We start from the raw sequence: 15055 nt of genomic DNA, 5'->3' as shown, positions 1-15055 counted from the left end.
AATGACACAGTAAAGTGTAAATCTTGCTTCAGAAGTGTAAACAGACATATAATGTTATGACACATGACAAATTGTGTGAAATCAAACATACAAAACAGACAAAGCTGTTAGACAGATGTGTGTGACACTGTGTATTTGACCAGCTTGATTTATGAATAGGACACTAGACATCTAAATCTCGGGTGATGTAGATGCTATTCATGTTTATGTGTACTTCGTGTGCTCTGTCTGATGCAATCATGATGTTCTAAAACAAATGCCAATGTTTGCACATTTTGGGAAAAAAAGAGGAAACTGATGACATTTGCAGTTCCTCTACAGACATCTATTATATACATACATACACATGTTTTTATATGTCATTTTAGAATTATAGAATTCCATTACATTATATGAAATGAAATTTCATTAGTTTTTAGAAGAGGAAACTGATGACACATTTGAAGTTACAGACAATTAAAGTATATGTTTTCACACAGATGCACACAAATGTGGACTACATGAGAATCACATGCAGGCAACACAACTTAAAGGACCTCAGTGTTCTCACATTCTAAGCTGAAGTGGGACAGTAGTAGTTGGCATGTTCCCTTTAAATAGCACTTACATAAAGCTGTCACGATCAGACAACGTCACTTTTAATGATTATTTATTGCATGACACTGAATTAATCTCTTGACCTGTCATCAGTTTTTTTCAGATGTCATAACTTCACATAGTGTAATATACTCTTCAGTTCTCAAGCATTTTTTCCTGTTAAGACACAGAGACAAGATTGCATGAGATTTCTTCCAAAGTCTTCTTGCCCCATATGTGTGGTTAGTTCTGACCTCTAAATTGTCATATTTATTTAGCTCCTTCTTTTCTCTATTTCAGCTTGAGCTCTACCAGGGTGATCTTCAGTTTGGTTTAATTTTTGTCAGTTCTCATTTCTGTGCTTTTGTCATGTTTTGTTTTGGGTTTTGTTTTCATGTCTTTTATTTTGTATATTTCTCAGTCATGGTTCCTGTTTGCCATGTGTTTTCCTTGCTCCTCATGTAAGGGTTAGGGTTAGGGTCATGGCCATGGGCGACATTTGACTCTCGAGTTGGGGGGGGCAAGAATTTTTGTTTTTTGCCAGTACAAAAAGACGTTTTCATCAGCAAATTATTTGCAGAAATTTTAAGCAAACAAGTTTAAATTTGCTTGTTGTTTATTTACTCATTTATTTAATAATTCATTTAATTGTGTCAATGGACTTCAATGTCCATAATTTTGCGAGCAACCGGTGATAAAGAAAAATGCCACGTCGCAAAATTGAAAATGAAGGTGAGCTAGTGGATATCACACAAACAATGTGGAAACTTTGCGTGAGCGTTATGCGGGTGAAGAAGTCTCACACGCCAGTCAATTATTCACTACAGAACAGTAGCGGCTCCTGGCCATAAATATAGCTGCGGCAGATTCTGGGTCTTAGTTTATAATAACCACTTTGTAAGCTTTATATTTTAATCGCTGAACACATCAGACACACTTTTGGCAGAACTAGAATGCCTGAGGGTGGCGCTCTAATGATGATTGACAGACTTTAGTGACACACAGAATCTTAAAATTGTAGTATTTATTGCTTCTCAATGTTGTTTTAGAAGTTATGTAGGAATTTGAGTGAGGAAAAATGTCATGTCAATTTTCAGAACAAACATAACAGAACTACTGTATATAAAAGCTTACAGCCCATACGGTAAAAAAATATATATTTTCAAATATATTTACATAAATATATTTTCAAAAAATATATTTTTTGGCCATTTTTTGTACATTTTTAAAAAATATATTTTCAAAATATATTTTTCAAAAGCGTTTAAAAATATATTTTCCCCTACATATATTTCAACCCAAGAAAATACATCCACATGTGAGATTTGAAAAACTTTTATTTGTTGTGAACATTTGAATAAATCAGCAAAGAACATACTTTACAATGTTCAAAAAATATACATTACAATATATTCAAACAAATATATCTTTTTTGCTTTCAAGAAGTCTGTTTCCCCAGTTCAAATCCTCAAAGCCTCTTTGGACACATTTGGAAATCTCTTCTTGACTGCAAGACAAAAATCAGTTATTAAATAAGTTTTTTAATTAATTCTATTCTATTAAATCAGTTACTAAATATTTCTAGTAAATTTTCCTTTCACCAAGTATTGACTTACCTATATGGCTGCCATGGTTTCCTCGTCAAGGGCACTTCTTCTCTGTCCACCACTGTCAGTTTTGCTCTTTGCTCCTACAAAAGACAAAACACAATAACTGAACATCTGTACAGGTACAGAGGGCATGCACTTTGTCTTCTGACTAGTTTTGGATTTCCTGATATTTTTGTTTACACCGGAACTAAAACAATTACAGGTATAGTTGATTTTAAAGATATTTAATGGGCATAATTTTGGACAGTACAGTAAAAAAACTGATGATTGAGGAGAAGTCGAATCAGCCTTTTTTCACACTTCTGCTCCGCATTTTCACTTTTACAAATGAAGGGATAGTGGAATATCACAAAGGCACATTCATTTAAGCTAACTTAACTCAAAGGGATAATCCACCCAAAAACAGAAATCATCTCATCATTTACTTACCTTCATGCTGTTCCAGAGGATTATGACATTCTCTTTTTCTGTTGAATACAGAGATATTAAGAAAAATAATCCATCTCTGTGAGTTCACGCAAGAAGGTCAAATACCAAACGAAGTGAACACGATGGTAATCCACATGACCTCAGTTGACGAATCAATGTCTTCTGAAGTGAAACAATAGGTGTGTTTGAGGAAAATACTATTATGTTAAATTTGTTACACTACAAGTTTGCCAACTGTCCAATATGGGCTCAAAGTCTGCATGTTGTAACTTGTGATGTGTTTTAAAGCTTGAGGAGTCATTTGGAAGCACAGACTATAAAATATTAGTAATTTGATTTCCATTTAATTCACAGTAAATTATTGTAGTCTCCACCACAGGAAGAAAAGACTAAGAACATTATTTGACACATATATTATTCATTATATAAATTTTACTTGTAAAATCTATGTCCCATTCACTGAGAGAGACACTATATGACATAGCAAGGAGAACATAGGAAAAGGAGAACCATTTAAATGCTGTAATTTTGCATAATTTGCAATGCATAATAATGCATAATATTAGTATGTAATTAAATGTAATAGTATGCTATGTAATTAAAATTCATTTCAATAAATAAAAATACTGTTAAAAATCACACATTATTTGTTGTTTGTCACATGTAGTAGACCATTTTTGTGCCGTGGGTATAGGAGGATTTTTCACCTGGCTACCACCGCAAGTATATTTCAAACCTGTGGGAAGCACTGAGCTTATAACATGAGCACGTTTAAATTATAGGGTTTATAGGCTACTCTCGTTAAAGGTGCTCTAAGCGATGTCATGCGTTTTTAGGCTGAAACATTTTGTCACATACAGCAAACATCTCCTCACTATCCGCTAGCTGCCTGTCCCCTGAACACACTGTAAAAAAACGAGGTCTCTGTAGTCGCCACAAGCTCCAAAAACGGCAACAAAAACAAACTGGTGCAGTCTGGGCCACGAAACATAATAAACAGTGCTCCAGCCAATAACCGACAAGAATGATTTGGGGGTGGAGTTTTGGGGTTAGTGCGCGTGCACATGAAGGGCGGTGTGTAGAAGAGAGAAGCATAAAGAGGGAAGTTCGAATTATGTGATCTTGATATGGCCGACACACGACCAAAGAGACGACGTTCTAATGAACACCTGGAAAAGAAAAGGGAAAAGGAGAAGGAACACGGAAAGTCCCGAATTTACATAGGAAAAGCCTTTGAAAGGTGGCGAGAACTCCGGCGGCAGAAGGGCTTTCAATCCAACATTCAGGTGACTCTTTTTTTGCTGGACAGGTGAGTTAAACCATTTTTTTGTTATTCTAAATGGACGTTCATGTTCGCCTAACCAACACAAGGATATAAACACAAATAAGGATTGTTTTCACCCACTGTTTGTTATGAATTCGTTTATAGCCTATTGACAACTTTGACTAAATTTGTTTACGACGGAGCCGTTGTTTATGCTTACTGTGAAACGCGAAGCTAACGTTATCTTGCTATTATTATTGCGTTTCACGGAGGGGAGGAGGAGGAGGAGGAGGGAGGGTGGGTCTAGCTAGCCTCTGTTTTGTTTGACAACAATTCCAAAGTCAACAGGAAGTTACTCCACCCAGGATCGCTTAGAGCACCTTTAACTTGATACGCTACTCCACGTATGAAGGACAGACACGCCAAACAATTACTGACCTGATGCGGACACATATCTGAAGTGGACTGATACCGTCTTGGTCTGGACTGGAGCGAGGTTTACGTGAGGTGTATTTACCTAAAAATAAGCGGTGCAGCCAGAAATCCAATGGCTTTCTATGCGCTGCAGTTCCATTTTACACCACAGATTTACATAGGAAAGTTGTGGGGCGCTGTAGAGCTGGGGAGGGCTCTGAGACCGGCTGCCCTGCTTAGTATCATGGACACATGCCTGCCGAATCCATGCGCTACATTTTAATTTATCCTGCTCACTTTACGACTTAAAATAGTCTAGAAAATCTGAAAAATATTTGTTGCAGAATGCTGAACACATTTATAATTTATTATTAATTCAATGTATATAGAGGTCTATGTTAGGATGAATATTTTAGTGAGGCTCTGCCCCACCTGCCCATACAGACGAGCCGCGGCTACAGAAACTAAAAGTAAAAAATGACTGAGCTTTTGGCATGCTGCATTAACGGCACATATCCTCTTAGAGACGATACGAGATGAATCTAATTTATTTTCTTAATATTTCTCTTGTGGCCCATAGTGAGAAAAAAATAGTATTTTTCGTGAATCGAGAAGTATTTCGTGTTAAACGAGTTGTTTTTTAAATGAGGAGTATGCTATCTAACCAATCTTTCATTATCCTCACTTACAGCGCGTCGGTTATGCGGTGATGCGCTATGATATTGCGGGGCAAATGAATTGGAGATCTTAAGAGATCTGTTTGTGTTTGATGTTCTGTTGGCTCGATTGCTCCTGTCTGCCTCGCTGTTCAGATTGGTTTGCGTCTGTAACTCTGTATAGCTTTGTTTTGAATCTCTTACTTTTATTCATTGTTGCTTATTTTATTTTTTTTTTATTTTTTTTTTATTACCTTATATGTAATATTGCCTACCACACTAATCTGACGTCGCTAGCTTGTAATCTTTGAATCTAAATCGCTGTTACAACGCATTTGCATTTGCAGCGCTAGCTTGTTAACTTGTTAACAGTCTCTTGCGTGCTCCTTTTTCAACGCGTTCTTCAAACAGCTGTGGTAAGTCGGATCAGTCTACAAACACGGTGAGTCATGTCATCCTCTCCCAGCATTGCTACCTGTTCCATTTGCCACATGTTTACCATAGCTCTCTCTGTCAGCGACGAGGGATTTACATGTCATAAATGTAGGGAAATAGTCAGGCTGACAGAGAGAATCTCAGAATTAGAGACACGCATCCAAACTTTAATCGAGGATAGTAAGAATGCAAGGGCTTCAGATACTGTTTTGGATGCGACTAGCTTAGTGAACTCTGTACATTGTTTGGTTCCGGCTGTAGAGCCCGTGCAGCAGGGCACTTGGGTAACGGTGAGGCGGCCTAGCCGCGGAAAACACCACTCTTCCGTTCCAATAAGAACATCAAACAGGTTCTCCCCACTCAGTGATACACCCACTGAGAATCCTGTTGAAAGTGCCCTAGTTATTGGCGATTCTATTACACGGAACGTGAAAATAGAGACACCAGCCACCATAGTCACATGTTTGCCGGGAGCCAGAGCACCTGACATCAAAGCAAATTTAAAAGTGCTGGCTAATGCTAATCGTAAATACTCTAAGATTATTATTCACATCGGCACTAATGATGTTCGACTTCGCCAGTCGGAGATCACTAAAATTAACATTAAAGAGGTGTGTGAACTCACAAGTACAATGTCAGGAGAAGTAATTTGCTCTGGCCCCCTTCCTGTTCGCCGGAGTGATGAGATAGTTAGCAGATTATCATCACTCAATGGCTGGCTGTCTAAGTGGTGTCCGCAAAATAATATAGGTTTCATAGACAATTGGAAAAGCTTTTGGGGCAGACCTGACCTGTTGAAAAGAGATGGTATTCATCCCTCCCGGGATGGTGCTGCTCTTCTCTCTAGTAATATGGCACATAGTCTTAGAACTGAAACATGACAAACTGGGGTCCAGGTCAGGAAGCAGACAGACTGGCTAAACCGACCGTCTGCTAGCTGCCTCACGTTACAGAAGTCAGATAATTCAGATAACTCCCAACACATAGAAACTCTTACACCTAGATATTTTCAAATAGAGACTGTGTCTGTACCCCGAATTAGTAAAAACAAAAAACTTCCAAACCCATTTAATGGTAATGGAGAATCCCTGTGAAGGGATAACGGTGTTCAACTGTGCTCGAGACGGAGCGGAACGTGGGAAATGAAGTATACCCGGGCCTTAACCGCTCCAAATTGTAGTGGACTGCAGCTGACGGCTCACTCCGGGAAACATAAGGGGGGGCATCTGCCCCCTATTGTCGCCCATGGTCATGGCCACAGAGGCCAGTCACAAATTTTCTTTGCCCCATGTCAGGGCTAGGTGGACTGCCCAGGTCTTTGCTCCAACTGGGTAGTTCACATCTCCACTGGCCTCACCACAACCACCTTATCCTCCATGGTGTACCCCTTCACCCTATGATCCAGGCCCGCCTCTACTCCACAGTTCTGGCCCGTCTCAAGCCCACCTACACCTCTACCTAGACCTCTAACACAGGGATAATGAAACACTCAAACATCTCTTCTGGAGCGGAATGGATGATATCCTCAGCCAGATGCTGCTGTTGGGGGAGGACCAATGTCCTTTCGCCGAGTTTGTAGACTGTAGGATCCTTCCTCACTGTGGGAGTCGTCAAGGACAACATCATCTCCGACTCCATGGCACATCTCTGCCTGCTCCAGACAGGACCTATCATCCTAGCCTGGAGTGTCCCGGTCAGCATGTGAGATGTTCCGCAGCAGACCTGACTTCAATGCCCACGCCCACCATGGATATTGAGCCAGAGCCAGCAAGCTCTTTCAGAGCTACAGCCAGAAGCCACCTCCGTCCCTAAGCCGGAGCCCATCACCAGGTCCATCTCAGAGTCTGCCCCGGGGGGTAGTCTTTTCCAGAGGCTCAGATCATTACCATATAAATAGCGTACTGTCTGTTCGCATTAGCGTTAATGAGGTCACACACGAACAACGGTACATCTCTCTCTTTTCATACAGATTACATGAACAGAGAATATTTATTTTCATTTTGAATAGGATTATTTAAAAGTACACACAAAAAACATGCACTGTGTAACATGAACAAACGATTAACAACTGGATTTTTATGAACTAATATGAACAAAGATTAATAAATACTGTACAAATGTATTGCTTATTGCTAGTTCATGTTAGTTAATACATTAATGTTAACAATGTCAGGGTTCGGTCACTTCGGTCTAGTTTATTCTTGGTTTTGTGGCAGAACCCTGACACTCTTGTATTGTCTTGTCTTTGTGTGAGTGTACGGTCATGAGTGTGTTCGAGCCGTGCGCTCTCGTCTGTGCGTCTAGTTTCATGTTGGGAGCGTGGTGTTCGGATCCCGCCACTCATGTCTATTTCAGTTTCAGTTTCATGCTGGGGTTCGGACACTGACGCTTCCTGTTCTGTCTTTATTGTGAGCGCATGGGTTGTGTGTTCTTTCACTTGATGTGCACTCTTGTGTTGTCATGTTCTCTGTAGCACACGGCTCGTGTTTTATTGGCTGTGTTTTCATGTCATGTTTTGTGTGAACACTTATGAGTGTTCTCATTAGCTGCATGTTCGTGTCTTGTTTTGTTTGAGCACATGGCTTGTGATTGTTTTCTCTGTCCATGTACTCATGTTTGTGTCATGTTTGGTGTGAACACATGGTTTGTCATGTGTTTCCTTGTGCTCTCCTGTCGATTGTCTGACCCCACCCATCTTACCTGATTATTGGTTTATTTGCCACACCTGTCCTCCCTCGTTACCTGCCTATTTATTCTCCTTGTGTTTGCAGCCCTGTGCCAGATAGTCCTTCAAATGTTTCCCTCCCATGTGATTCCCTCCTGTGTTGTTAGTCAAGTCAAGTCTCAAGTCTCTGTTTCCCCCCCTAGGGTAGTTTTTGTTTGTGTTTTGGTTATTTTTATTATAATAAATAAAAGCAATTTGAAAAAAGTTCCCTTGTTTGGAAGCTGACTCATTTGCATGATCGGAGTAAGCTGGCAATCCTTTGTGATTGGTCTACTGCACGCACTGCCATAACTGAATGACAGCTATCAATTCACAAGACGTATACAATGTATGGACAGAAAAGATAGCATCGATTTTACTGTATCAAATCGAGCCTGACTCCGACGATGAAACATCTGATTCGCAATCACGACTGGAGCAGGATCGGTTCTCTATGGTAAGTGTCACCTTTAGGATTAGTTCACTTTGTCTAATTAGTTCTTTATCTATTAGTCATCCTTATAACAGTGAAATGACAGCCCATGTTTTCTAAAAATCAAGCCAAGAGGGAGCATATAGAGAGAAAAAAGCAAAGGAGCCAAAATAGAACCCTGGGGAACCCCACAGGGCAGACAAGCATTACTCGAGTAATGTTCACCCATCTTGACTGAAAAACTCCTGTTTGCAAAATATGATTTAAACCAATCTAGAGCTACACCCCTTAAACCAATGCATTGTTCTAATCGATCAATAAGAATAGCATGGTCGACTGTATCGAAAGCAGCCGTCAAATCTAAGAGCACAAGGACTGCAAAATCTCCCGAATCACCTGATATTAAAATATCATTTAGAACCTTCAAAAGCGCAGACTCGGTGGAATAACATTTACGAAAACCTGACTGAAATGTTTCAAACATTGAGTTATCAGCTAAAAAAAAACTTTGTAACTGTGAAAACAATTTTTTCCAGAATCTTGGAGATAAAAGGCAGATTAGAAATGGGCCTAAAATTTGTTAAAACTGACGAGTCCAGATTCTGTTTTTTGAGCAATGGGTAAACTACTGCATGCTTTAAACAGTCAGGCATAATGCCAGATTCTAAACTGCGATTAATTATGATCAAAAGATATGGAGCAACATCAATAAATATTTGCTTAAATAAAAAAGGAGGAATAACATCCAAAGACGAGCCTGAAGGTTTAAGCTGCTCAACTATTTCCAGCAAATCTGAAAGTGAAACTAGTTTAAACTGGCTAAAAAAGGTAGTAGAGAAAGTGGTTTGACAGATTAAAAAAAACGAGGGAGTTATCTCCAGCCAGAGATCCCTAATTTTACTATCAAAAAATAATAAAAATTCTTCACATGATGGAGAAGAAACCCCAGGAACAAGACAGGCCGACGGATTGAGAGTAGCATTAAGAATATTGAAGAGAGTCTTTGGACTAGAGCAGTTCTTATTTGTAACGATCGGCCCAATCGGTCGAGTTTACATGTATTAAAATGGGGTCAGATTAAACTGTGTGAGCTTTTGGAGTGTTTAAAAAGATGAGACAGACAACAGAAATAAAGTAAATAAATAAAGTGTATTTACAATTTCCACATGGAACTTAAAACAACACAATAAAACTAGAATAACTTAGGCTGTTTAAAAGCGTGGAGTCCATTAGCACCATACCCTAAAACAGTCCTTAAGTGTCCTAGTAGTGTGCTGAAAGTCCCAATGTGAAAGTGTCCACCGGTGTATATACAAAGTCCACAGAAGTGATAATCCACTGAAAGTGATGTGGTGTGCTGGAAAGGTAAGTCCTTAAAAACAACTCCACAATCCAGCTTGTGGCCGTTTTCCTTGGTGACCTCGTTTGTTTGCCATGCTGCCTCCTTTATACTGACTTACTTCTTGATTCCTGTCATGTGATCAGTCACATGACAGGCAGACCCATACACATTTAAAGACATACACACATTAAAATAAGTAAGAGGAATAAAATGGACAACATGTAACCCAATTAAAACTCAAATATACATAAAACCATCATGTTATATATATTGAGCGGATAAAACATGTGTCTTATGTGACAGTGTCACATAGTCCCCCCCCCTTAGCCTTCGGCCCCCCGGGGAAGAACACTAGAGAGAGGTGGAATCAGATACCAGCCTGGATGTCCTGGGTCGGTGACGCCATTCCTCCCAAGGTCCTGTAGCATCCAGCCTTCCTGGAACGCCACTCCCCCCGGCATTTCCTCCTATCTGGCTTGTGGGTCTCTTTGGTGGATGATGATGATGTTGAAGCTGATGAACGGTGATGAGGTGGATGAGGTGGTTTGCTGCTAGGGTTGATGACAGCACACTCCTTGGTCTCCACCCCACACGACTTGCAGTCACCGACGAATCTCCAGGTGTCGCTGCGGATCGTGGGCCACCAGGCAACTTTCAGGATCCTCAGGAGGGTCTTCAGCTGTCTATGGTGTCTCTCTGGGGTTTTTCGATGGAAGTGCTATATCATTTGCTGTATCAGGGTCTTGGGGTCGATGAGCTGGATCTTGCAGTTGTTGTCGCCCTTCTGGATCTGCCAATACAGCACGCCTTGGTGGTCCCGCACTTCGATCCTGTCGGTAGGTGGAGTGGAGGGAGAGATGGTAAGTCCCTGGAGAGTGTCGTCATCACCCTGTGAGCTATGAGCTGCTCTCTGGAGAAGGGAAGGATGGAGAAGATGGTGTCGAAGTCTGGCCCAGCTGGAGTGGTGGTACAGAATTCCCCATTGGTCGCTCTGTTGATAGTCCGTGAAGTGGTTGAGGCAGTGGGATCATTGGTCGGAGGGAAACCAGGGGTCGACGTGGGAGGCACGCTACTAGGACTCTCAAGGACTGTTTTAGGGTATGGTGCTAATGGACTCCACGCTTTTAAACAGCCTAAGTTATTCTAGTTTTATTGTGTTGTTTTAAGTTCCATGTGGAAATTGTAAATACACTTTATTTATTTACTTTATTTCTGTTGTCTGTCTCATCAGATTCAGCTCCAGGGGAACCCTGTGTATAATTTGTGTGTATTCCAGCTGTAGTATTTATGGGATGACAACTTTGTGGCTTTTCCACACAATTCCATCGTCTGTGACCAGTTCATATCTGTATGGGTGAAACGACAGCATTACTGGGGGAACACTGTGCAGTTTGGCTGGCCATCCTTGTCTGATTGTGTTCACAAGAATTTGTAGAGTGGGGTCGTGATGGTGAGATATTGCAGACGTTCATTACCACAGAGGTGTTTTCCTCCTTGGACTGTTGCTGTACGGATGCTTGTCAGGGCTCGTGACAAGGTGTCTGCTATGTACATGTGTTTTCCTTTTTTGTAGACTAGGGTGATGTTGTATCGCTGGAGCTGAAGCAGCATTCGTTGGAGTCGTGCAGGTCAAGTCAAGTCAAGTCACCTTTATTTATATAGCGCTTTTTACAATGTAGATTGTGTCAAAGCAGCTTTACATTGATAACTGGTACATTGTTTGGCTGCACAGCATCTCTTAAAGAATAGTGTCAATGCAGGCAGATCAAAAGCACTGTTGTGTATTGGACATTTGATGATTGTCACTAAAGGCGTTTGGAGTGTTGCTAGGTCTTTAGTGTGCTGTTCAGTTTGCTGGCATGCTGATATGACACAAATAATTTTAAAAAATAAAACATTTTTTTGTATTTATACACACATTCGAATTTCTCATGAAAATTTTCTGCCTAACCGCTTGCCCGATGCAGAGGTGTAAAGAGTACCTGAAAACCATACTTGAGTAAAAGTATAGATACCTTACAGTGAAAATTACTCCATTAGTTACAAGTCACCAATTCCAAAACGACTTGAGTAAAAGTCTATCTCATTTTAACAGTACTTAAGTATTTTACTCATGCTGAATGTAGGCTCAGAGATGCACTAGTCCTGGACACCTGAGAGACATGGCAGTGAAAATAATAAATATTGATTTGTAAGATGAGAAATCATGTTTATTTTGTAAAATCAAAATAAAACTGAACACCTCAATATTGCAATAAATCAAGGTCGACACAATAGAAACGTCTACAAACTCTTAAGTATAGGCCAAAACCTGGAAACGAGTTGCATTTTAGCACTTCGGGTTCCATCGTCCTGAAGTCAATGGGTTTTTGGTTAAATGGCTAAATAAGGTCTGTGATTAACACAAACTCAAGATACTTTCACGTTTTCATCTTTTACTTCTTGTCTTCTAGTTTTCGTACAACCTGTAACATGAATATATGATGTGATAATGTTAATTTGATACTGTAGGCAAACAATAAAAAAGGGATACTTTCATGTTTTATTTTACGAGATAAAATACATCAGCATTAGCCAACTCATGATTTTTTTTTATGCTGCTAAGTGTCTTGAAAAAGGCAGTAACCAACAAGTCACTAAATGGGACTAACAGCTAAGCTCAGTCTGCTTTTACAGCCTCCTTGTGCTTATAATTGCAAACATTTTTTATTATTTATTTATTTTAGATAAAAACTGAAAGAGTTTGTCAGAAAACATAGTGATGGTGACGTTTGAAGTCGTGGGGCTCTTAAGAGAGCTGCTAGAAAAGTGGAGCACAGCTGGAGGAAAACAAAACTAGAAGTTTTTCGCATTTCGTGGAGAGAGAGAATGATTGAGTACAGAAAGGCCTTAAAAACTGCTAGATCTGCTTATTTTTCAAATCTCTTAGAAGAAAACAAACACAACCCTAGGTATTTATTTGATACAGTGGCTAAATTAACAAGAAATAAATCTTCAACTTCTGATGTTTCCAAAGAGCACAGCAGTAATGACTTTATGAACTTCTTTACTTGCAAGATTGACAATATTAGACAGAAAATTATAACCATGCAACCGTCTATTACAGTATCGTGTCAGATAGTGCATTGTAGTGTCCCTGAGGAAAAATTCAATTCATTCACTGCTTTAGGAGAAGAAGAATTGTCTAAACTTGTTAAATCATCAAAATCAACAACATGTATGTTAGACCCTATACCGACTAAGCTATTGAAAGAAATGCTTCCAGAGGTCATAGATCCTCTTCTTAATATCGTTAATTCATCTTTATCATTAGGATACGTACCAAAAACTTTTAAGCTGGCTATTATTAAACCTCTTATTAAAAAAACACAACTTGATCCTAGAGAATTAGTCAATTACAGGCCGATCTCAAATCTCACTTTTCTGTCAAAAATACTAGAAAAGGTAGTATCATCACAACTATGTTCCTTTTTAGAAAAAAATAGTATCTGTGAGGATTTCCAGTCAGGATTTAGACTGTACCATAGTACTGAGACTGCTCTCATTAGAGTTACTAATGATTTGCTCTTATCATCAGATCGTGGTTGTATCTTTCTATTAGTGTTACTGGATCTTAGTGCTGCATTTGACACTATTGATCACAATATTCTTTTACATAGACTCGAAAATTATGTTGGCATCAGTGGAATTGCATTGTCATGGTTCAAATCATACTTATCTGACCGTTATCAGTTTGTAGTAGTAAACGAAGAGATGTCATTATCGATTACAAGTTCAATATGGAGTACCGCAAGGCTCAGTACTAGGACCGTTGCTGTTCACTCTGTACATGCTACCCTTGGGAGATATCATTAGGAAGCATGGCGTTAGTTTTCACTGTTACACTGATGATACTCAGCTCTATATTTCTTCACGCCCTGACGAAACTTACCAATTCACAAAATTAACAGAATGCATAGCTGATATAAAAAATTGGATGACAAGTAATTTCCTACTACTAAATTCAGAAAAAACAGAGATTCTAATTTTTGGACCAAAAACTTCTTCACGTAATAACCTAGAATACTGTCTAACACTTGATGGCTGCTCTGTTAAGTCTTCGTCGTCAGTTAGGAACCTGGGTGTGCTCTTTGATACCAATCTTTCATTTGAAGGCCATGTTACTAGCATCTGTAAAACCGTGTTCTTCCATCTTAAAAATATATCTAAACTACGACATATGCTCTCAATGACAAATGCAGAACAGTTAGTTCATGCGTTCATGACCTCAAGGCTAGATTACTGTAACGCTCTACTGGGTGGTTGTTCTGCTCACCTGATAAATAAACTACAGCTCGTACAAAATGCAGCAGCTAGAGTTCTTACTAGAACTAGGAAGTATGACCATATTAGCCCAGTTCTGTCAACACTGCATTGGCTTCCTGTTAAACATCGTATAGATTTTAAAATCTTGCTAATTACTTACAAAGCACTAAATGGTTTAGCTCCCCAGTACCTGAGCGAGCTCCTAATTCATTATAGTCCTTCACGTCTATTGAGATCTCAGAATTCAGGCCAGTTGATAATACCTAGAATAAAAAAAATCAACTGCAGGTGGTAGATCCTTCTCCTATTTGGCACCTAAACTCTGGAACAATCTTCCTAGCATTGTTCGGGAAGCAGACACACTCTGTCAGTTTAAATCTAGACTAAAAACACATCTGTTTAAACTTGCATACACATAACACATTATCTACTTCTGTAATTCAAATCACGTAAATGTTTAGGCTGCATAGATTAGGTCAGCTGGAACCGGGAACACTTCCCGTAACACCTGATGTACTCGCTACATCATAAGAAGAATGGCATCTACGCTAATATTAGTCTGTTTATCCCGAGGTTTGCCGCAGCCTGCCAGATCCAGGCCGTATCCAGATGAGATGAAGGACCTGCATCTAGACATGACGATAACGCAGCCCTGACGTTTCAACTAATCTATCTCCTGCGAAGGCCCATTTCCCTTTCCTTTCCCTATGTATAGATAAAACATTATCAAAATAATTCCAGTTCGCATAGATCTGCGGACACAACTAATTTTTCTGTATTATGTGGACCAGTAAAGTAATTTGGCAAATTTCACTTTTTTAAAAAAGACCAAGCTTCTGCACACACACACACACACTCAAACACGCAAACCTATAGACTAAACACAT

General features: G+C 39.6%; 1 long non-coding RNA gene across 1 annotated transcript; it reads right to left on the bottom strand.

The window, feature by feature from the left end:
• Positions 1-1998: 1998 nt before the first annotated feature.
• On the bottom strand, positions 1999-3256 carry LOC127518773 (uncharacterized). The gene is made up of 3 exons (XR_007931649.1): positions 2616-3256; positions 2193-2266; positions 1999-2083 (listed from the first exon to the last, which is right to left on the bottom strand). It is a non-coding gene; the product is annotated as an uncharacterized LOC127518773 (long non-coding RNA).
• Positions 3257-15055: the final 11799 nt, after the last annotated feature.

Source organism: Ctenopharyngodon idella, chromosome 9, assembly GCF_019924925.1.
Source record: "Ctenopharyngodon idella isolate HZGC_01 chromosome 9, HZGC01, whole genome shotgun sequence".
Lineage (NCBI taxonomy): Eukaryota > Metazoa > Chordata > Actinopteri > Cypriniformes > Xenocyprididae > Ctenopharyngodon > Ctenopharyngodon idella.
The sequence above is the reverse complement of the archived record's forward strand: the minus strand, read 5'-3'. Positions and strand labels throughout refer to the sequence as shown.